Here is a 16,825-nt window from a genome sequence, read left to right as displayed (position 1 = left end):
CAGAATAAATAGTTACCACACCAAGGCTCAGCACCCAATGCTTGTGAAAAATCACAAGATACTGAGCTGTCACCTGGGTGAGAATATTGAAAAGTTTGTCTGTATGTAACCATGGACAAGTTTGTCTGTATGTAATCGTAGACAGGAAGCTCAGTGTACCATGTGAGAGTTTGGTAGCCCCCTCTACATAGACGGAGATTCTAAGGAGTCTCAGAAGTGACGCATAAGGAGAGTGTGCTGAAGTCATGTTAGAGGTCTGTGTTGGGGTATACGTTTCATAGCTCACTCTTTCCTTTCTGCACTTTCATGCATTTCTGATTTGGAATCAGTCTCTGTTCTCCACTTTTTTTTTGTCACTCTCACATATATTATATCCCAACCACAGTTTTCCCTCCTCCCTCCTCTACCCCCTCCCCAATCCCCCGTCCATTCCTCCTCTGTTTCCCTTCAGAAAGGAGGCAAAGTTCCCTATTGACCTGGCAACAGCATATCAAGTTGTAATAAGACGAGGTGCCTCCCCTCCCATATTAAGGTGAGGTGGTCCAGTGGTAGGAAAGGGATCCCAAAAGCAGGCAAGAGTCAGAAACAGCCCGTACTCCCACTGTTAAGAGTCCCACAAGAGACCAAGCTACAACATAACCGTTATGCAGAGGGCCTAAGTCAGTCACAGGTTCCCTGGTTGGTCAGTCTCTTTGAGCTCCTTTGAACACAGGTTGTTGATTGTGGGTTTGCTTGTGGTGTCCTTGCCCTCTCTGACTCCTACAATCCTTATGCTCTCTTTTCCACAGGTTTCCTCATACACCACCTAATGTTTTGCTGTGGGTCTCTGCATCTGTTTGCTGGAAGAAACCTCTTTGAGGATGACCATGCTAGGTTCCTGTCTCTGTGTGTTTTATCTTTTCATGACTCTTTTTTTTTATAAAAACATTATCCCTAATCTAAACTAAGTTGGGAACTACCGTGTCTTGATAAAAATCATTTACCTGATTTTCTGAGTTCTGGATACCTTTCACGTTAAGTGTTGAGACTAGTCCATAGCTCACTGTCAGGCCTCACTGCTTGGGTAAGGCATCTGTCAATCAAAGACTTGAGTGCTGTTCACAGCGCAGACTCTGGGTTTGTCCAGGACTTTCCTTCTGCCAGTGCTCCATAAACAAACCCTTGTTCTGCTCATTGTGCAAAATGCAGAAAGAAAAGGAAGGAAGGAAGACAGACAGACAGACAGACACAGAGTGAAAGACAGTTACGTGGAGCCAGGAAGAGACTGGGGCTCTGACTACTGTGACTACTGTGACTGTCATATTGGTATCGGGCAGCCCTATTCTATATGTTTATTTCTAATAAAATCTCCTCTGTCTTTGACTTGGGTTTTGCAGGCTTTGAACTGAGTCGATGCAAGCATTATCTTCTTACGGTGGTGTTGCCTATAAGTTGCATATAGCATCTTAGGACTACGGTCAGAGAGGGTAGTCCAGGCTGTGGGAGACCTAAATACTCACCACCTAAAAGAAGAGCTCATACTTTCTTTGTTTTATTTTTTGTTGCTGTTATTTGTTTTGTTTTGTTTGTTTGTCTTTGAACACAGTTTTCCAACTGGAGTTCTACATAAGAAAGATATTATATCTCGCTTGTGTGCGTGCACATGTGCACATGCATGACAGACACATATGTATAAAGACTTACCAACAGCAATTCAGACATTGCAGAAACAGTTTGGTGGTAGTTACTGCATACTGCACCCACTCAGAGCCTTAGTCCAGATCTCTGTATTTTGACATCCTCGTGTGAGGGTTGAACTGGGCAGAAACAGTTACAGTACAATGTCATAAATACTCTAGTGGATGTTCTCAGTGAGCTCAGTGAGACATGTGAATAGGGTGCTTGAAATGCAGCTAGCATAAAGGCAGAACTAAAATGTACATTTTAATCTCATTTAAAAATATTTTTAAAGATTTATTTATTTTTATTTATTTTATTCATATGTATGAGGCTTTTCCATGCATGTATGTATGTGTACCACATGCATGCCTGGTAGCCATGGAGACCAGATGAGGGTGTTAGATCCTCTAGAACTAGAGTTTGTGTGTAGTTGTGAGCCTCTATGTGGGTGCTTGGAACCAAACCACAGTCTTTTTGCAAAAGCAGCAAGTGCTCTTTTTCTCTGAGCCATTTTTCCAGTCACATTTTATTTTACATTTTAATAGTCACATGTGGCTGACAGCTACTGGTTTTGGACAGATAGAGAAAACTTCCATCACTGTAGAAAAGCTCTATGGGACAATGCTAGTCTTGATTCTTTTTTCCCCCTTTTAAAACAATGTGATAATTAAGTCCTTCTGCTGAGAGATGGGTCAGAGAGGTTTCTTTTGGGGGAATCGAACCTAGGGCCTCACATGTGCTAGACAAATGCTGAGACACTTCCAACCCAAAATGTTCCCTTGTGATGTGGCTTGCATCGGTGCATCTCTGAGCTGCCTCGTTCACTCCGCCCCATGGGCATTTTCTCTACTCCTCGCTCACTGTGCTGTTCTCAGCACAGACAGCATGTCTGGAAGCTCTGAGAACTTCTACTACCTTCATTTTCTCCCCCAGGGCTCAATTTTTTTCCCCCCAAATAAGAAAAACTTGAAAGCCGTGGGAACTCAGCCAAACCCCTTCCTCCACGGTGAACGGCACAGACCCTTTGAAAACTGACAAATATTTTTATTTGTGCAGATTTCAGATGGAAATAAGAACTTCAGAAGAAAAATTGAAAAGCACCTCTCTTACTAAAGAAAAACCACTTTAAATCACAGCCTTCCAGCTGAGGCCAGCTGCTGCCTCTCCTCACTCACAAGAGGACCTCAGGCGTGGGTTTCCACTGTACTGCTCTTCCTATCCCCAGAGAGACTGGCCCCGTCATGGCACCCCACCCATCACTGCCACCTGTCTTGCTTTCATTTGCTTTATCTTCTAAAGATTCATAGCTGTATTTCTTATACCTGTTTCCCTCAGAGGAAGGGCTACTGATCTTTTATTAATGGTGATCAAATTGATCATTAATTTACATTTAGAAGTAGACTTACAGTTAATAACTGGTGATTAGTTCATATTTGTTTTAGTAATAATAACCATATCATCATGCCACCGAGTTCATTGGCTAAATATGTTGCTTGACCAGGAAAAATGTAGGACTTAGGGTGTCAATGAGGTGATAAAGTTTACTGTACGCTGAATCTAAATTCAGGAGTTGTTACTTAATAAGCCATGGGACCTTGCCTGTGTGAGCTCATTTTCTGAGATTCTCTAAGGTTAATAAGACAACCAATCACACTGTGTTGTAGGGCTAATCCATATTGTTCTCTCTCTCCTCATACGCACGCACGCACACACACACACACACACACACACACACACACACACACACATGCAAGTACATACACAGTCTTCAAAATGTTACCTATTTATGTGCCTGATACTCTGGGACTCATTGTGATGTTGATCGTGAGATCTTACGTCAAGCTGTACAGCCGGGAATATTACACAACTGGGAAGTCTTCAGTCTTCAGCATCCGGATAGGAGCTGTGGACCACCCAACATCTGTCTTAGAGTCAGTTCTGTTTAGCATGGCCATTATTGTGTTATCAGGCCCAGATCACTCACCTATGCCACATAATTTGGAGATTGTACAACCAAAGAAAAATGACCTACGTGGATGCTCTGTCTACCTCTGGCTATTCCCTTGCTGTCTCCTAAGCCCCTCCGCTGAGGTGCAAATTATACACTGATTTTCTTTCCTCATATAGATAGAGCTGGCGACTAGGGGGTGATCTGATTTTCTTTTTGCATTCTACTTTTCTGAGGCCTTGCTGTTCATGGAAGGGAAATGTGGCCTGTGGACCTCTTATCATAAGGGCGTCTAGTCAGAGTTGACTGTCTTTTCTTGGGAACTGAGTGAAATGTCACTCTTCGCTGCCCTGTGACATTTTCCCCTTCAGGGAGTTCTCGTTGCACCTGCAGGGCATCCATTCTTTCACTTCTGCATTACCACATTATTTACTCCGTTTATGAAAACAGGGCTTGCGTTCCATAACAACGATCGTGACAAACTTTGATACACACAAAACAATACTTTTTGAAAAATAAAACAGAGCTTGGAACTTTGCAGGAAGTATAAGAGAAGATCTGGAATTGCTCGGGGGAAATGTGGATGTTGGTATTTACTTTATAATAGGAATAAAGCCGCTGAGAGATTTAAGGCTGAGTAATTGATTCTGTCTTAGTGATTACAAATGGATGGGCCCACAGGCTAGACCATTTTGCTTGTACACACAGTGGTTAACATTTTCAAGGGTTCGTTGTAAAGGTTAAGGAACCTGGAAATCTCCAATTAAACTGCAACTCGTGGCTTCTCTAGAATCGCAGAAATAAAATCACCAGAACCTGCTTGCAGAGTCTCCACAGCTTGGTCCTGACGAGCATGGCACAGGTTCCTCCCCTCTGTGTGGTAGGCTGAAGACTCTATCTATCTATCTATCTATCTATCTATCTATCTATCTATCTATCTATCTATCTATCTTTCAGTCTTTGTTATTTCTTAGGCCAGCATTTACTCTTCATCTTATGTGGCCACACCTCCTGCTATACATTCTGTATATTTCCCTAGCCACCTTGTGAGATACAGTGCTCAGCTTTTCTGTCTATGTGCAGCAGTGACCCTCGAGGGCAAAAATGAAGTAACAGGCTGTTGCAAAGCCAGCAGTCTGTCTAAGCCAGATGCTCCACCTCTAACCTGCCTATAAGGTTCTGATATGTTGGTAGTTATCACAGACCTTACTTCTTGTAATAACAATAAAAACACTTAGTATGTTGCACAGTCCTGAGGCTTGGGGTTGACATCTCTGAGTGGTTCTGTCTTGAGATTACAGGCTGAGTTAAGACTGGGGTGTGATTACGGCGACAGGATGGATCCCCCACTTCTCAGATGGCTCATTCCCATGGCCTTTGGCAGAAGGCCCTAGCTTCCCATGGTGTGGTGGTATGGACCTCTTCATTGTGATGCTGGCCTGATTCCATGGAACAGCATCTAGCTTCCCCTGACTCAGGCCTTCTTATTATCCGCTCTCCTTCACATAATCAATATTTAAGCTAGTTAACATAAAGATAAAAATGATACTGTACAAAATATAGTTCATGCCTCCACTTAGGAAGCAAAGGCAAGCAGATCTTTGTGAGTTTGAAGTTAGCTTGATGTACACAATGAGTTCCAGATTAGCCAAGGCTATATAGTGAGTCCCTGTCTAATAACAAAAACAAGCAAAATTGGGAGAGGGTTTCATAGTTGTGAAAGTTTCATCCCATATTTGGGGACTCCCCTTCCTTTGGGGTCTGTGAATGTGTCACAGATGTCCATGATATAGCAAGCTATTCCTTCATGACTGACATGTGAAAAGAGGTGAGTATCCCATAGTCCCCTTCAAGTTTCAACCACCTAGAGTTTCTCCTTAGGCCCCACCTCATAAGGAGCCACCCTCCAGTTGCCCCAAACTTAAAAGCCTTTAACACATGGGTCTTTGGAAGACATGCGCCCACACTCTAGCAGTTTGCAAGCAAACCTAGCATTTCCACTCTCATGCCAGTGTTGCGGTCACATTCATTGTACACATTGGGTGTCCTGTCTGGAAGGCTGGTTTACCAATCCTGACCTTCTTACCAGCCTTATTTACCATCACCACATGAGCTGATGCCATAGCTTGCAAAGCTTCTCTCATCTGTGCTGGCCAGAAAACAGTTAATGACCAACATGTGGCCTAAGCCCTGGTGAGAACTGCTGGCTCAAGGCTGGCAGTCAAGCATTGTGCTCCTCACTAGAAGATCTGCCTGCTACTGACAAGACGGATTGACCAAAGAAGAGGTACCCTGTGCCAAGTATTTAATGTCTTGGATTTCTTTTTCAAATCCTCCATGCTCCTGTAGTGATTTCATGATGCGTTACATACTCTCAAAATCCCGAGATCTTCCAAGACAACCCCAAAGTGACTTCAGTGCAAAACAGGCAAGTTTTGCTACCTCTGAGGCAGGAATTCATTTGATGTCTTGCCAATGTCAGTCCTTAGGTAGACAAGTAAAAGGTGAAGGACACTTGGGTCTTCTGAGTCACTTCAGTGGAATGGTAGTGAGATTCCCTACTTAGTATCTAAGGAATTTTTGGGTATCTGTTGGTTTAACTCTTCTACCAGAAGTCCAGGGAGAGCTATAGACAAGGCAGAGAGGGTCCCTGACCTCGGGGACCTTGCATTCCTGTAAGTTTGTGTGTCTGGAGGTGGTGGAAGAGGCGGGAGCAAGAAGACAACCACAGATGTCATTCCTTGGGATCTGCTGACTTTGCTCTTTTGAGATACGGTCACTCTTTGGGACCCAAGACTTACAGATTTGGTCAGAGAACCTCAGGAGTCTGTTTCCTCCTCTCGAGCCACCAGGATTGTAAGAACACACACCTGGCTTTTTAAATACGGCTTCTGGAGATCTAACTTGGGCCTCAAGCTTACAAGGCAAGCACTTTCTTATCTGAGTTATCTTAGCAACCCAGGATTGGAGTCTCTCTTTAGAAATAATTATTCTTAACAGTTGTTTATTTATTTCCTGTGCTGGGGGCACACCATCCCACTATTGTGTTCAAGGATAACTTACATGACTTGGTTCTCTCATTCCACCATGTGGGACCCGTGGATAGATTTCATGCCATCATCTGGCTTTGCAGAGAGTGCCTTCATTCACTGAGTCATTTGTGTCAGCTCCCAAGGTCAGTTCTTATGGCATGCTGTATTGGTAAGCTAAAAGTCCAAGGACCGTCAATGGTGATGGCAGGCCCCTATGACCTTGGTGACTTTGGGTAGAGACCTTGAAGGAGAGCGTTTGGAAAAGAATGTTTTATTTTAGATTGATAAAGGGAGCTTAATTTCTTTTTTATGTGTCAGTAGGAAACCCCATTGCTCCCCAGATCCTTGACTCCTAACACTAGTTCTCTTTGTCTTGTTTTGATACAAGAGTCCCACTTTGGTCGCCCAGGTTGCCTTGAAACTCAACAGCCTACCTGTCTTCAGGTCTCACCTGGTGGAATTGCATATCTGCACCACCATGTCCTGCTGTTTTGCTTTATGACCATACTCTCCTATCCAGGCTTAACCCCCCCTCCCCCAAAAGAGGAAGGAAGGAAAACTTTTGCATGCTGATCAGATTCATGTGGAACCCTCATTATTCAGTGGCTGGCTTTCTGTGTATTTCCCCTTTTTCTCCCCACAAAGATTTTATAACATTTTCGTATGCAAACAGGTGTTTTTGTTTGTTTCACATGAATTGCTTTTGCATAATGTGATGAGCCCATGTACAGTAATTCATAGAAAGTGATAGTCATCTGGCCCAAGAACCCTCCTCCCCCTCAAAACTAGCCTACTAAATATAGACTCTTCGTAGAGCCATAAAAGGTACTGATTTAAAAAAAAATACATTTTAAAAAAGGTCAGAGTTTCCCCACCCACGAATTTGGTTATAAAAACAGCAAAGCAGTCTTTTGGTTTTATTTTTTTTCAACTTGAATTAGTAAATTTTTAATTTAAATAATATCCTGTTTTGACAAAGTGCTAAACCACAGAAGTTTCAGTAGGAGGCTGACAAGCTCTGTCAATATTGGTGGCATCTCTCGACAGGAAACTTAGGATGACTTCTCGCCACTCCGCGATGCTCTGACAGGGAATGTGGGCTTTTGTTCGTTGCATCCAAGGAGTGCTCGAAACAGTTGGACCTTGATTGCATATATTTCACTGTGCTGCGGAACCCCCTGTACTGTTTATTTTGGTGAGTCAGACAGTATTGAACACTGGACTTTTGATTTTGCTGTGAGCATCAGGATTAAAGGTCTGTAGGACCACCGCCCAGCTGCCCACTTACTCTTTTAAACAATGTTTCCCAATCGGCCTGGAATTTAACAAAAAGGTTAAGTAGACTCAGGGTTCCCTACTATCCTGCACAGAAATTATAAGTATATGCCACTATGCCTGCATTTATTTATTTATTTATTTATTTATTTATTTATTTATTTATTTATTTATTTCCTCACATCCTTATTTAGTTACTTTCTTACGTATTGTGGGTATTGGGAATCTCCCTCAGGTGCTCACCTCGAGACAAAGCACCAGTGTAAGACAGTCTCCACAGCCTCTGTATCGTTCTTAAATGTGCTCAGCATTGGTAAAGAAATCCAATCCTCTCTAAGATGCTTTGTTGGAGTTTCATGGCTGTCTCTTTCTTAGTTTTGCATGTTCAGTGGGAACCTGAATTTTACTGTAAAGGTGACTGCATTTTTCTTCTGTGGCCTCGAGGGTAAACAGCCATTCATTTTCATCTGTGAACACACATGCACCTCATGTTTGGTAGGGTGCCCGCTGCTTTCGAAGTCATTATTTTTCTGTAGTGTTTATTCTCCATGGTTGTGCATACATAGATTCTGTGCCCCAGTGCTGGGCAGAGAGGTAGCCTGTAATTCTGGCAGAATGTGCTACACTCGAAAGTAAAAAGCAAGTGATGAACCAAGAAAATAGCTTTTAATTTTACACAAATGGGTTTTGCTCTGGGGTAGATGTTTGTAGCCCAGGGTCATGTGAGATGCTATTCAAGCTTCAGGATAGAGGGCTTCTAGAAAGTATGTGGCAAGATGGAGCTCAGAGTTTCTGCACACATGCCAGTTATGGACTTGGCGAGGGTAGAGATTGGCATCTCCAACCTCAGAAGGCAACCTTTATCTCCTGACCAGCCAGAGACACTGGAGCTTAGAGAAGATGACAATTCCAGATTCCGTATAAGTAAATTAGCACATTTATCAAATGTGTCCTCCCCTTGCTTTCTCTCAAATGCATTACATAATAATGACATTGGTATTGTGTGCTATCCTATTAAGGGAAAAGGAGACCTTTTAGGGAAGGCTCATACATCTGTTTAAAACAGACTTCACCGACAGGTCAGGATGCATAAGCCAGGACAATAGGCACTGTCTCCCAGGCACTGAGATACTCTTGTCCCTAGGATAGTTGTTTATTTGGAACCCTGGCTTCAAGTGTGGGGTTGTAAACAGTACAGTTCTGACAGATAACAACCACTCTGAACTGTGTGCATAGCTCCAGTTTCACAATTGCCCCACTGAGACACAAGAAGTCTTAGCCCAGGATGAAGAAACAGATTCATGCCAACACCCTGGGCTGCCACTGCTTTAGACGAGTTATGCCTTAAATGTTTTATGTTTGTTGGTGTATTCCCTAGAATGTATGGATTACAATAAGGTAGTTGCTAACAGATTGTTAAATCATTTATTGCCAGGCTCTATGAAAGTATAATTATCATGATTTGGCATAGTGGATCTAAATACCCATCATTGAAGGACCAAACAAAATGTAGACCTCCCAGTACATGCGACTCTCTCAGCAAAGCCACTGATAACTGTGACGATGAGTTGGGTACTTGGTGACAATCTAGGTACCTAATAGTAGTGCTAGACAGAGAGACTCCAAAGCCTTTACTCGTCATCTACAGGGTTTGCAAAACTACATATTAGTGGGGAAGTAAAAAGACGAAATAAATGGAGGACAGTAGTTGTGAGCCACTGATGAGCAGAACAGAACACATGGCAACGTTGGAATTAGTAGATTTCAACAAGATAACCAAGTAGAAGAAATAAATAGGCTACTAGTTGGGAGTGGGTCTTTTATGCCCAAATTGGGTACATTTAAGCAATGATTCATTTTAAAGGGAGGAAATCAAAGCCTGTAGAAGATTACTGCTAGCGTCATTAAGACAAGGTTAATCCATCAATAACCTATCCTGCATTTTAATGCGTTTATTCTCAGGCAGGAATTTCGGTAACTCAACGTATACAGTTAGATGGCTTTTGGAAGGGGCCACCACGAAGAAAAGCTGCATTCCCTAGAATGTATGGATTACAATAAAGTAGTTGCTAACAGATTGTTAAATCATTTATTGCCAGACTCTATGAAAGTATAATTGTCATGATTTGGCATAGTGGATCTAGAACAGAAAAGAAACTGAAATGTCAGATTCAGCACAAAGGGAGAAACAAGCTCGAAAGGAGCTAGTGTAGAGTGTGTGTGTGTGTGTGTGTGTGTGTGTGTGTGTGTGTGTGTGTGTACACATACGAACGACAGTTTGAGACTTAGAAACACTTTGAGAGTGGCCCATTGGACCACAAGACACTGCAATTGGACTTTCATCATGAGCCCTGGTGTACGTATGTGTTGGGGACATTTTGAAGATCTTGCAGACCCTAAGTTGTCTTCTAGGCATTCTGGGAAGTTCATGAATGAATAGAGGATACTTTATTGAACTTTAAAATGATATTGTAGGTGTACTCTGATAAGAAATCAGGTGACCCAGTCCCTGGCATGTGACCAGGACAGGTTGAATGTGGCAGGGTTTTAGAGACATTCCTTCTAAAGGAATGCTAGAAGAACAGAGCTCTGCGCTGGCAGACGTGCTTTCTGTGTAGTGCCTTCATCTTGCTGTCCTTCCCCGGGCTGCTCTCACTGCTTCCTGATCTCCTTGTGAAAGGAGGCACCTGAGTCGGTCAGAAGCTTTCTCCATGCAAATGTGAGGTCCCAGTGCAGATCTGCACGTGATGGGGGGGGGGGTGCTGTAGCTCATCTAATCTGAAAGTTCAAGGGTTAGCCTGCCCTCAGACAACCGGGCACTCAGGGCATGTCCTCAGCACTGGCCCCTGCTGTTTCCTTTCTGGGTTGGCTGGTTCTCTCTCAGAACCTCACTAAGACTTATGTATAGCTTCGTAGCCCTTTTGGTGAAGACTGGGTCTCCTGCCCGGTAATCTCAGTAAAAGCCTCTGAGTGTATTGAATGGCTTGGATCGCTTCTCTATACTGTTGCCCCGTGGATGGGAGAGGGGAATAAAGTGACAGGTGGGCCTGGATGATATGCCCACTCCTGGGTCTCCCGGGATGGAGTTGGCTCCCCTGAAAGTGCATAGATCCAATTTAGAGGTAGAACTATCCATTAAGGCCCTTCAGCTTCTCTTTTAAATCTTAATGCACCTGTTGGGTGTTATATATATGCTTTCTCACCCCTATTATCTTAAAGGGTGAGGCCATACTGTTCCACAGACCTCTAATTCATTTTATGTGGCTTCCGTGTGATACCCACTTCACAGACTACTGTGCTCTATACTGTCAGTAGTGTCTGATAAGATTCTCTACACGGATAAACATGTTCTCAGTGCACATGTATGTGTGGAGGTCAGCAGATAACTCGAAGCAGTTTGTTTTCTCCCACCGCCATGCAGAGTCTGTCTATCAAACTCAGGTTGCCCCAGCATGGGAGCATGCTAGCCCATCTCACTGGTCCAGAAATGAAGTTCTGTGTTTGCGTTGTCCAATGACGGTCGTTATTATTTACCTTGAGCGCTAAGCACTTTAAGTACAGCTAAGATAATGAGGGAACCGGGTTTTTCTAATTTTAAATTCAATCAATTGAAGTTTCAGTGACATGAGACTACAGCTAAGGTGTCGATTAATAACCAAATAGGGTTACCTGGCTTTTGAGACAAATGAAGTATTTGTAACCACGACCCATGGCTTGAATCTCAATGTCTTGTGCTGCTAATGTATTGTATTCATATGCAGGTTTCAATCATAATTTATAGTTAGAGTGGGAAACCCAACCCACTCTAAACACTGATGGTTTGTTTATTCATTTATCTCCGTACATGTCCCCCGTCGTGACAGAATGTTTACCCGTTGGGGTTTGATCATCTCAGCTTCTCGGTAACTTGTGACCTTGCCTTCCTTGGGTGGTTTTGACGCTATGGAAAGAGTGCCTAATTTAGGTGTCAAGAATTTGGGGTTCTGGTCTCAGTTCTGCCAACTACTATTTAGCGGCGTGACCTTTCCTCTGTCCCCTTTCCTGGGTACCCATTTCCTCGTGTGGAAAATGAGGGGGTGAGGTACAGATGATTTCTCAGCCTGCTTGCTTTCAGAATGTTTGTGGTTCTGTGACTTTGTCTTCATCCTCGCGGTCAGGGTCATCGGTGGAATTTCTTTGTGTCGACACTGAGAGCTAATGCAGGGTTTTGAAAGAGTTGGGGAGATACTTTGAACCACAGGTGAACTGTGGAATGGAGGAATAATTTTCACCTTTCCACAGGGATCTGCAGAACCCCAGAGGACAGTCATATTCTACTTATTCATTGACGTATATGTGTGCATGGACCCCAGCTGTCTCTCTGTCTCTTTTTGTCTGCCTGTCTCACTCTGTGTGCATCTCTGTGTCTCTGTGTGTCTGTCAATCTCTCTCCCCTCCCTCTCTCCCTCTCTCCCCTCCCTCTCTTCCTCTCTCCCTCCTTGCCTCTCTCCCTTCTTCCCTCCCTCCCTTTTTCCCTCTCTCCCTCTCTCCCCTCCCTCCCTTCCTCTCTCCCTTCTTCCCTCCCTCCCTCCCTCTCTCTCTGCATGCATGAATGTGTGCGTGCCAGAAGTTGATGTCTGACGTCTTCTTCCATTGCTTTTTGCTTATTCATCTTTAATCAGTGTCAGGGATCGAACCTGCCACCTCAGATATTGTAGGCAAATGATCTGCTACTGAGCTACATCTTCAGACCTACCTTATTTTTTTGAGACAAGGTTTCTCATTGAACCTAGAGCTCCCCATTCATGGATTCAGCTAGGCAGGCTGGACAGTAGGAGCCAGAAATATGCCTGTCCCTACCTTCCACTCCCTACCCCAAGTAGGGACATGCGATGGGTACGTAGCTCTCTGATCTCATTCTGCCTGTTACATGTGTTCCAGGGATCTGAACTCAGGTCCACATGCTTGCAAGGCACTCTTCTAATACAGAAGAAATTGAGAAGAAAGGCAAACCACAAAGAAATAATGAATAATTTCTTAAAGGTTTCATCTGAGGTCATCTGTTGTACTCCGTTCAGGGTTTAAATCACTGCAGAGATTAAAAACTCAGGCAAGCGTTTTAGTGGGATGAAAAATTGGGAGTAGCAGACAGACAGAAAGACCGTTTTCTGTGAACTTGGGAACTTGGTCCGTTGAATATTCATAATTAACACTGCTTGTTAATTCTGAGAAAGGGAAATCCAGCGCTGATAAGACTGGTCTGGTACCCAGAGGAGTTAGGGTTAACGGAAGCTGTTTGGAGTGATTTCATTTGTAGACCTTGGATTTGGAAGGAAAAGATGAATCACAAATGAAGATCAAGAGGAAGGAAAGAACACTGGGCAGATTTGCAGGAGCAGGTAGGAGGCTCCAAGAGCGTTCCAAAGGACAGTGTGGTAGGATGTGTCAAACCAGTACAGAGGGAGCCGGGCATCAGCTGCGGCTGGAGAGAAGCAGGATGTTTGTGTGACGATTTCTTCCTGATCTTCACGAGTGACATGTGATGGGTGCGTTGCTCTCGTGTGGTGATGTGACAGAACTGAACGTTTATGGGGGTGGTCATGCTAAACAACTCACATTGTAAACAGCCACTCCTCTGCCCTGTTTCCGATCATTTGGAAAGAATTGCATCTTGAAGCTGTATTTTTACTTTTTTTTTCTGCTGGCTATCTTTATGTATGGGAACAGTCATCTCTAGAGATTCATTTTCATTTCAAAAAAAAAACTTAAAAACTTCTAAAGGTGTTAATTGCATTTTTTTGAAAAACCCTTATGTAATTATTTAAAATTATTCTACCGGCCCCATAAATCAGAACTTCCCCCATTATATGGCTGAGGAACATTTATGACCTGTTTAGACAGTTTTGATTTATAGGTTTAGGAAACAAGAATATAGAAAGCATTGCCAGGTTTTAATTTGGAAATTTCTGTAGCCACATTTGTTTTTGCAGGAAGGAGAAACAGAAGGCAGAGAGGAGCGATGATTGGAGCACTATGGCCCCCAAGGACGCGTGGGTTAGAACCCCTGCTCTAAAGGGATGTCACCATGTGTCTCTTGTACACTTTCACCTTACACAGGCGTGGTCCATGACATTTGTTCCAACTCCGTATGAGTCTTAAGATTCATCCTCATACATAGACACAGGCATTTTCATCCATACAAGTCATTACAGGGTTGTGGCACGGACTGAGTGCGCTCCCTCATTTACACATTTTTAAGAGACAGTTTAGGTACAGGGGGAGATGGCTCAGTCTAAGTGCTTGCCTTGAAAAGTTGGGGGCCTGCATTTTGTCCCTAGGACATGGATGTGGTAGCACAAGCCCCATCGTCCCAGTCGTGGGGATTCCCCAGGGCTCACCGATCTGTCATCCAAACATCCTCAGTGGGCTCCAGGCCAATGTGAGACACTCTCAAGAGAAAAATGGTATTCTTAAGGATGCTGTCTGGGGGTGTCCTCTGGCTTCCACACACTTCTGCATGCGAGTACACATTTAAAACAAACAAGCAGGCCAGGCGTGGTGGAACATGCCGTTAGTCCCACCACTCTGGAGGGGCAGAGGCAGGTGGATTACTATGAATTCTAGGCCAACCTGTTCTACATATTGAGACCCTGGTGCAAAGCAAACAGTGTTTATGAAGTGCAAGGCACTGTGATGTATACCTGATGAGGCAGCCTATCTAGGTCCTTTCGGATTGGAACAGGACGTGCGTGTGAAAAAAATCCCTGACTTGACAAAGCTCTTCCTAATGGCCAGTTAATAACAGTAGCACTCCAGTTTAGATCTGTGAAATACTGGGACAGACAAATTTAGAAATGAGTTTCAGTAATTAAAGAAATTAAGAGAAGATAGGAAAAAACAGAAATTGTCTTATTGAAGGAGGAGGGTGAAGAGTTAACTTTGTGAAATAAAGAATTTTTTTAAAGGTCTCAGCAGGCTGAAATTGTAGATCAGAATGAAAAAGGCCTTTAATGGGAGCAAATGCAAGCCCATACCATGATCCAGGCACAGAGTAAAGAACTCCAAGGTAGCAGTTCAGTTCATGTGGCAATTAGTCAAGGAATGATTGTCAAACCAGCAGGAACCAATTGGGCCTAGCAGGGGTTGGGGGCCCCTGCTGACCTTAGGCTGGCTAATAGAATAATAAGGGGCCAATCCTCCGGTCCTCTTCTGAACTAGACAGAGGGCTTCTGGACCCCTACCCTTATTGCTGGACACTTCAGCAACGAAGGAAGGCACGTGAAACCCAGCTTACCAAGTACCTAATGAGAGGCAGAGATGGGGGCACTCCTGAGTCTTTGGCTCTGCCAGGGAAGAGTCAAGTTGCCTGCTCTCTGGGACTGCTGAGTGGCTCTGGGGCAATGCGGGCCACAACGTACCTACAGAGGGTCAATGCCCACTTTCTTTCTCTTTAAATAGTGTAAGTTGTTGTTGTTATTGTTGTTGCTACTGCTGCTGCTGCTAATACTACTGAGCCTCCTTGGATAATACAAATCTTATTTCACAATATTGTGTTACTAGGAACACTTGAGCTGTATATTCCGGCCTGTGTTGATGTATGTGTGCGCATGTGCGTGTGTGTATATGTGAGAGTGTGTGTGTGTGTGTGTGTGTGTGTGTGTGTGTGTGTATGTGCATGAGTATATATGAGTGAGTGTTTGTGTGTGTGTGTGTGTGTGTGCGCGCGTGCGTGTGTGCATGAGTATATGTGAGTGTTTGTGTGTGTTTTGCTTAATAGCTTTCATGCTTTAGACAGGCTATTACTGTGTAGTTCAGACAGGTCTTGAACTCCCCATGCACCTCCCTTACTCAGCAACTACTGAGTGTGTACTGTGCCCAGCTGGATTCTTTCTGTTAGACTAAGCTAGTCTGAACAATGGAAGTGGGAGTGTTTCAAAGACACTAGTAGTTGCCTACTTTCTGTAGGTACAGCGTGTTGGTCTCAGTCATTCAAGGGCACTTTGGGGCTGTACACTCCATTCTTGGTTAAACTGTGGGCTATTTCTGTTAGATGTTTTGTTTTTAAACTTCAAAAGAAGCTGGTCATGAGTCCTGTGCCCATTTGTGCATTTCTGTATTTGATACCACTCACTTATATATTGTCATCAGCAAGATTTTGCCTAGCATAGCAATGGTGGTCTGTTTCTCTTACATGAAGTGTTCACATCATGTGCAGAGATGATGCTCTATTTGGCAAGTACTTGGTTTCATTTTCCTCAGAGCTGTGATATAGTCTTGTAGGCAAAGGAAGGGAAAGTCACAAATTAATTAACTTTTTGAGCTTTTAGTTCAGAAAAAACATTTGCATGAGAAAATAATAAGCACACACATATACATACACACAGGCTAACACACACTCACATACATACATACATGGACACACATACATATACACATGTACATACACATTTACACACGCTCATACATACATACATTATACTCACACACACAAACATACACATATAAACCCATTCATAAACACACTCGTACATTCCCACATATATATACACACACCACACTTATACACTCACAAAAACATACTTGCACACACATAGACCACATACACTCATTTACCCACACACACTCACTTACACACAATCACACACATATACACTCATATAAATGCACACATACACACACCCCCCCACACGCACACACAATCTGGTTGTGATGGCACACATCTCACTTGGGAGACAGATAGAGGCCAGCCTGACTTTTAGGCCAGGCAGGGCTAACACAGTGAGACCCTGTCTCAAAAAGAGGAAGGAAAGAGAAAGCATCAATTCATTTGTTTGTCCTTTGCCTGTAGGTTCGCCTGTTCATCTGGTAGTTGGTGAGGCCCTGATGCAGGACATTCTTTGGCATTCGCTGAGAAGCTAGGGAGTCAGGAACA

The 16,825-nt window shown here is 43.5% G+C and overlaps 1 protein-coding gene across 31 annotated transcripts in view; it reads left to right on the top strand.

Annotated features, from left to right (window-relative positions):
• Window positions 1-16,825, top strand: part of Foxp1 (forkhead box P1) — a 691,302-nt gene that overhangs the window by 560,594 nt on the left and 113,883 nt on the right. The gene's annotated exons all lie outside the window — the stretch shown is intronic.

The sequence above is a fragment of the Rattus norvegicus genome, chromosome 4, assembly GCF_036323735.1.
Source record: "Rattus norvegicus strain BN/NHsdMcwi chromosome 4, GRCr8, whole genome shotgun sequence".
Taxonomy (NCBI): domain Eukaryota; kingdom Metazoa; phylum Chordata; class Mammalia; order Rodentia; family Muridae; genus Rattus; species Rattus norvegicus.
The sequence above is the reverse complement of the archived record's forward strand: the minus strand, read 5'-3'. Positions and strand labels throughout refer to the sequence as shown.